Source organism: Cebus imitator, unplaced genomic scaffold (genome assembly GCF_001604975.1).
Source record: "Cebus imitator isolate Cc_AM_T3 unplaced genomic scaffold, Cebus_imitator-1.0 Scaffold427, whole genome shotgun sequence".
Taxonomy (NCBI): Eukaryota; Metazoa; Chordata; class Mammalia; order Primates; family Cebidae; genus Cebus; species Cebus imitator.
The window spans coordinates 1410100-1417573 of NW_016107742.1; the positions used below are offsets into that span (position 1 = coordinate 1410100).

The window sequence follows — 7474 nt, forward strand, 5'->3', positions numbered from 1 at the left end:
AAACAAAGGCTCTGACTATCAAATGTCTCCAGTCCTGTGAGTGTATAGTAGACATTGTGCATATATATGGTATGTGTGATTGTATCGTGTACTGATTAAAGTGTGGGTTCTAGAGTTAAAACAGGACTGGTTTCAAGTCCTGATTCTGTCCCCAATAAGCTTGTAAACTTGGACATATTTCTTAACTTCTGTGCCTCAGCTTCCTCATTTGCAAAATAAAGATAATAAAACCTAGCTTCTACAGTTGATGTATGGAGGCAATTTATATAAAACCCATTAATACAATACCTAGTACACATCATGTGCTTAACATAAAAACTAAGTTGCTTTACATTTGGAGTATACAGATCTGTTTGTATGAGTGGATACCTCTGCGTTCAAGTGTTTTGTTTTTTTTTTTGAGACAGAGTCTTGCTCTGTCGCCAGGCTGGAGTGCAGTGGTGTGATCTCGGCTCACTGCAACCTCTGCTCCTGGATTCAAGCAATTCTCCTGCCTCAGCCTCCTGAGTAGCTGGGACTACAGGCGGGCGCTACCACGCCTGGCTAAGTTTTGTGTTTTTGGTAGAGACAGGGTTTCACCATGTTTGCGAGGCAGGTCTCCTGACCTCAAGTGATCTGCCTGCCTCGGCCTCCCAAAGTGCTGGGATTATAGGTGTGAGCCACCATGACTGGCCAGGTGATTTTTTTTTTTTTTTTAATTAAAGAGATGGAGTATCACTATGTTGCCCAGTCTGGAGTACGGTGGCTATTCATAGGCGTGATCCCACTACTGATCGGCATAGGTGTTTTGACCTGCTCCATTTCTGACCTGGGCCAGTTCATCTCTCCTTAGGCAACCTCATAGTCCCCTGCTCCTGGAAGGTCATCATACTGATGCTGAACTTAGTACAGACACCTGACTGGCATAGCACCCTACAGCCCAGAGCTCTTGGGCTCAAGTGATCCTCCCATCAGCCTCCTGAGTAGCTGGGAAGATAGGCATGTGCCACCATGCCTGGCTGTGTCTGTGTGTTAATGCCCAAGGAGGTTACCTGTTGTCTCAGAGGCATCCGAGGGCTGGCGATGGTGGGAAGGGGACCTGCGCTCAGGTGCAGAATCTCCCAGAGAAGACAGGCTACTTAACCTGGAGAAGGAGTAAGAAAAGCACGTCAATGAGCTGGGCAGGGAGGGATCATTCTTGTAGTAGATGGAGGCTCTGTCGAAAGGGGCCCTGAGTCTTGGATAATGAGAGACCCACCCACCCACCCTGTAACCCAATCTGGCAGGACATTAGCCGTGTGTACATCACTGACAACACCACCTATCTAGCATCCTGGGCTGGCAGGGCAAGCATGATCTCTTTAATACCCAGCAAGGTGTGAAGGGAAATAACCCTTCCTGGAGTCAGGCGACAAAGAGAGAATAGCAAGAAGGGGATGTGCACACGTATAGAAGCTTGTTGGGTCTTACCAGGCTGCAATGGGGCTGATGGAACAGAACGGAGCAGCAGAGAAAATGAATGCAAGAAAAAGACAGGAAAAAACCAAACAGCCAGTTAGTGTTAGGCGATGATTTGCAAAGGAAGGGGAGACTGGAGGGAAGGAGGAGGTGGGTCAAACACATACAGAGGCCTGCATGAGCGCAGCAGGGGCTGCAGTGGTGGCAGCAGAGACAAGCTCCCCATTTAGCTTCATCTCTTTGTCCCTTAAAGTTCCACCTCTCCGTAACTGTGATCTCCAGGAGGGTAAACGGGCATGAGTACAAGCCCGCTGGGTAACTGGCAACTTACACACTTTCTAGAAAAGAGGGTAGAGCAATGGCCCAAGCCTCTGAAAATTCCATTTATCCTTTGGGTCCCACGGGGGAATAGGAAGCTGGTCTGTTTGATGGTAGTATTCTAACCCCATATTCAGCTCCGTTCCCTCAGCCAGCCTGAAGCACCTTGCTTAGAGACTATGAAAGACCCCAAAGGTTTCTCTGCTTGATCTCCTTTAGCTAGGACCCTCCCAGGAATAGAAGAAATTTCAGTAATTGCTGTGGCACTCCTTTTCGGAAAAGTGTACAAGTTGCAAGTTCCTGAATCAACAGTTGCTGCCCCTCAGAAAGGGGCAATTCCTATCCTACCTAGAGCAAATGACTAAGTAGAAGGCTACTCGTGGAAGCACCGTGTGGGATGACAAAACACTGGAAGTAATCTAAATGTTCACAATGAGTGACTGGTTAAATAAATTACAGTAATACAATGACACAGAACTCAGTCATAAAAAAGAATGAAGAGGCTCTTTATACACGATAGAGAATGATTTCCATGATATGTTACTAAATGAAATAAACAAAATATAGAATTTTTTTGACAGTTAAAAAAAGTAAAAGGGAGAATAAAATTATGTGTTTATATATGTTTAAATATTTATTTACATATGCAAACATATCTCTGGAAAAATACAAGGGAAACATATAACATGGCAGTCTCTATGGAGAGAAAGTGGGTGGCTAGGGCACAGGAATGGAACTGCAGGCTTTTGTGATATTCTTTGGAAATTTTTAAGTTTGGAACCATGAGAGGGTACATGTAACTTATAAAGGAGGGGTCATTGTCCCCCCGACAGTGGCACCCCTCTTACCTGGACAGGTGAGACTGCTTTTTACTGGGTGATCTTTGGATCAGAGAGAGAAGGACATCAAGGAGGAAGAGAGCGTGGGGCCCAGGAGAGAGCGATGCAGGACAGGAGGAAGAAAGAGAAAGAAAAACAAAACACGACATAAACCAGACAAGACACTAGAGATGGTTGGTTCAAAAGAAAAACCACAACAGAGCCAAGAGTGACCTAGGGGAGTCACCTGGCCACAACACAGCCATGAGCTTACTAACAGGCAAATTTACCCACATCATTTTGCCACTTAAAACCTTTTAGAACCTCCCCACTGAACTCAGGGAACAATCATCTGTCTTCAGCTAGGCCGTTTGCCACAGCATCTAACAGGTGGGATAATGCCTGATGCCCATGGAAGCACCCTTTGATGTTTTCTACAGCTGCCAATATCCATCCTTCCTGCAGCTTGAATACCCAACTGAAAATGCTGTACAGGCAAAGCTGGAAGGTCTGTGAAAGCAGAGAGGGTCTTGCTGGGCATCCCCAGTGCCTGACGCAGTAGGGGCTCACTCCTAATCTTGGTCCCTCCTCTTGACTGTCCTCCTTTCACTTGCTATGGTTTCTGGCTCTGTCTCTGCCTACGCTGTTCCTTCCTCCTACATGTTCTGCCTACTTTATTCCCTATGACTGCACAGGGTTATCCATGCTGGGCTCGAACTCCTCCTCCTTCAGCCCTACAGAGAAAGCCCACCTCAGGCCTTCGTGTCTTGTGAACACACCCTACCAGGAAGCTGGCTTCCTATGCCCATACGGAAGTCTAGAAGGTGCATTTGAACCTGATAACCTAATTTGGTTTGCATGTGAGCTGGGGCATGAGCAGTTTCACATAATCAAAGGCTAATGAAGCAAAGGTCCACGTCCCTGCTGCCAACAACTGTTAGGGGTTCTTGTCCCTGCTGTCAACAACTGACAAAGACCATTTTAGCAGTCACCAAAGTCTCTCTAAAATAAAATCACAGGCTAGGGCAGGTATGTGGGTGACAAGGAGATGGTAACATAAGTATACTTGCAACAGATGCAAAAAAAAAAAAATTTTTTTTTCTGAGAGCTTAAAGGAGAGAAAACTACCATTGAACTGAAGGAGAAAGAATTGCCTGTGGAAGGCAGGCCTGGTGGACGTAATCAACGGACAGACTGTTGTGTCAGCTGGGTTTCGAGTCTGAGCACGTATTTGGAAGGAAAGCCTCGGAAGGTTAAAAATCTGAGAAACAAGGGAAGGAGAGAAGAAGGTAGTTTGGTCTGAAATGAAGGCTGTCATAAATAGAAAAGATTTTAATGGTAGGCCCTCCGTTTTCCTGATGACATTCTCATCCAAATTTGGCAGCAGAGCTCAGATTCCACTTAGCCTAAACCTGGGGGTATGGAGGCAGTCGTGGAGAGTGGAGAATTTCCCCCAAAATTTGCACTCTCTAAATGGTACTACTGAGACAGACTTTCTTTTTTTTTTTTTTTTTTTTTTTTTTTTTTTGAGACACTGTCTCACTCTGTCACCAGGGCTGGAGTGCAGTGGTGTGAGTTTGGCTCACGCAGCCCTGAGCTCTTGGGTTCAAGCAATCCTCCCACCTTGGCTTCTGAAGTAGCTGGGACTACAGGCATGTGCCACCATACCTGACTAATTTTTGTATTTTTTGTAGAGACAAATATTTTCACCATATTGCCCAGGCTGGTCTTGGATTTCTGAGCTCAAGCAATCCTCCTGTCTCAGCCTCCCAAAGTCTGGGATTACAGGCGTGTGCCATCATGCCCAGCCTCATAAGATAGTTTTAAATGACTTATAGTCCTAGTTTAATTTACATCCAGGAAGCGCAAAAAACATTAAAGCCAAAACAAGTTAATGAGAAGCATAAAAATTACATATTGTACATTTGCCCCAACGTGATCATTAAATCTGTAAGTTGCATTCCTCTGATCAAAACAAAACTCCCACAAAGCCCATCTAAACGTTTCTACTCCGAAAAGAAAAACATAGTGATGACTACATTCCAATTTGGCTTTTCAATACTGGGACTCAAGACTACCCTCATCTAAAGTGTGCTATTTATGGAAGAATACTTGCAAATAGCTTGAAATTCCTGCTTATACATTCATTTAGAAACTAATGTTGAAGAGAACAGAGCTGTCTTGCCTGAATGTATGAAACACGTGAGGCGACTTCTAATAACTTAGTGATTAAAAAAAACGACAACTAAACTCTTCAGAGTAAAGGAACTTGAGCAGTAGTTTTCAGACTTCAGCAAGCATGAGAATCACTGCAGGGATTTTTAAAAAGTGTATTTCATGGACCTCTTGCCAGAAAGCAATTCAGTGCTTCCAAGGTCAGCCCCAAGAAAAAGGATTTCAATCATCTTGGGCGTAGGTGATTCTGATTCAGGCAGAACACAGACTATACTTTCAGAAACAGTGAATTAAAGAAACCTAATATATATCTGCAAAAGATAACTACTGCTACTGCTTTGTTATTCTTGTGACTTCAATGCCAATCCAAATGAATGAAGTCTCTTCTACTCTCCTCCCCAACACACACACGCACACATGCACGCATGCACACACACTCACACACACATAGTCTCTAAAACTGATATTCTCCTTGTAAGCCATCTTTTCCTTCTTTCCTCTCTGGGTCTGACTCTGCTCAGCCTAAGAGAAGGAAGAAGGTAAAGGGGAGCTGAACCTATGCTTCACTGGAGGGGATCCCATATTTTCTGTACCAGATAGGCTGCAGAGGAAAAGTACAAGGTATTGGCAGTTCTCCTAACTGTCTCACCCCAGTCAGGGAACCCTGAGAAATAAGAAAAGCAAAGAATAAAAGTATCTTTTTAGAGCTTCCCCTCAGGATATGCAAAACAAATCTCCCACTGATATAAGTTTACTCCCAAACATAAGAAGCCATGCTTATTTATATCCTTATATGATCCACATATCTCATTTTGGTTACAAATTTGAAATCCTTTTTTCACCTTTCCTGTGAACACAGCCCAAATCTTCCTCAAGAATCAATGCAAGTATATTTTCCCTCCTCCTCTGCACCATCCCTAACGGGAAACCTGCTCCCAATCCTTTCCTTGTCCTCTCGTCTAAGCCAAGCCTAGGATGCTCCCTGGCACCAGCCCAATGCTACTTACTGCACTGAAGTTCACTCCTTTTAGGGACACTTCTTTACCCTTTAGGGAATCTTCCACACCCACCGTCTTTCTGACTATCCCCCTCAGCCTGGACCACTAACAATGGTTCCACTAGCTGGCACATGCTGGAGTTTTGACTGTTCACACCCCTTCTATACACAATTTGTAACCTGATGGATTTGGCTATGATGCCCACTCACTCTTTACTCCCTTCCCACCAAATTCCTATTTTGCTGATTTGCTTTCCATGTCCATCTTTCAAACTACTTCTAAAATCCTTTTTTTTAAAAGAGGGCTTCCCAAACGATCACAAGGAAACTGACTACGCCTCAAATCACAAACTACTCAAACTTCCAAACACCATTTCCCCCGACATCACGTCCAGCATATATCATTTATCTGTTTGTAATTTATTATTTAATGTTAATTGTATCAGCAAATGTGCTCTGTAATCATTTGGACTATTGTGCCTGTCTCAGGTTATAAACCTCTGTAGAAAGTGACCATCCGTGCACTTAGCCAGGTAGTGTGGAGGTAAAAATGAAGAAAGGGGGCCTTGGATTCTGGCACAGAATCTTGTGACCCAGTATGAGGATCTCCCTTTGATGGCAATCAGACATCTGCCTGATGATGACCTGACAGCTACTTTGCTGGTTTTTCACTTCCCAACCAGGGAAGCAAGCATGAGGTACAATCTCTAGAAATTCTGCCTGGGGACTTTGCATTGAAGAGGCTTCCCCAGGTACCCATGGAGAGCCAGTTCTAGAGTAATTCATTCGTGCCCCACAGGAAAGCACAAGTTCTCCAAGTAGAGTGGCACTGTCACATATGTGGTGGCTTTGCAAGAACTGTCCACTGCGGGCAGGACGGATGCAGCACTCACCAGGCCGCACAGACTGCACCAGAACAATTCGATCCCCACTGACTGTGAAGCCGAAGCCATGCTGGTCCTTTTGGATAATGACACAGCGTTGAACAAGACCTAGAAGGTGGAGAAAAAGGTTGAGTACACAGTGTCTTTGGAAGGTTAGTACACATGCCAAGACCAACCCAGGGAAGCCCCAGTACGTTTCTTCTTCAAGAAGAAAACTTTTCACACTAACCAAATTCCCTAGACTACTCCTGTCTGAACACTACTGCATGCCTCCCTCAGTGGTTGGCAAAACCTGTGTACTTTGTATTCCAAATAAGAAACTACCTGTAAAACTAGGCAGACATGCCTACCTATAGAAACTACCTGTAGACATGCCTCCCTCGGTGGTTGGCAAAACTTGTATACTTTGTATTCCAAATAAGAAACTGCCCTTCTCTGAGGTGCTAACATGCTTGTCTCTCACGTACATGTCTGTGCCTTTTGGTGCGTCTGAGTGAGACTGGACAAAGAAGGGGCAGGGCCAAGTCTAGCCATCCTCCTGAAGACTAATATTACCAGTAAGGAGCCTCCCAGGATTGAAGCCCAAGTGAGCCTAGAAGTTACATGTCAAGTGACATCCAATGAATGCAGCAAGTGGTACAGCAATGCTTGACTCTTCTTAGAGAGCCAGATAACTCATGCAAGGTGACTTAGGAGTGGTCTCCTGGCAAATCCAGGGAAGGATACATGACCAAAAAAAAAAAAAGGATACATGTCATGTAGGCTTATAAAGATATTCTGGGGGTTCACATCATTAAAGATGATAATAACTGTTTTATTTCTTTAAAAAAAACTTAAAAGCCATT

At 44.4% G+C, this 7474-nt stretch overlaps 1 protein-coding gene across 1 annotated transcript in view; it reads right to left on the reverse strand.

Moving 5' to 3' along the window:
* The window catches only part of ARHGEF11 (Rho guanine nucleotide exchange factor 11), a 59678-nt gene extending 52939 nt beyond the window's left edge, over positions 1–6739 (reverse strand). Inside the window, exon 1 of the mRNA XM_037731892.1 lies at positions 6639–6739. The gene's annotated coding sequence lies outside the window, so the exon portion shown is untranslated. The remainder of the gene's footprint in view (positions 1–6638) is intronic.
* Positions 6740–7474: the final 735 nt, after the last annotated feature.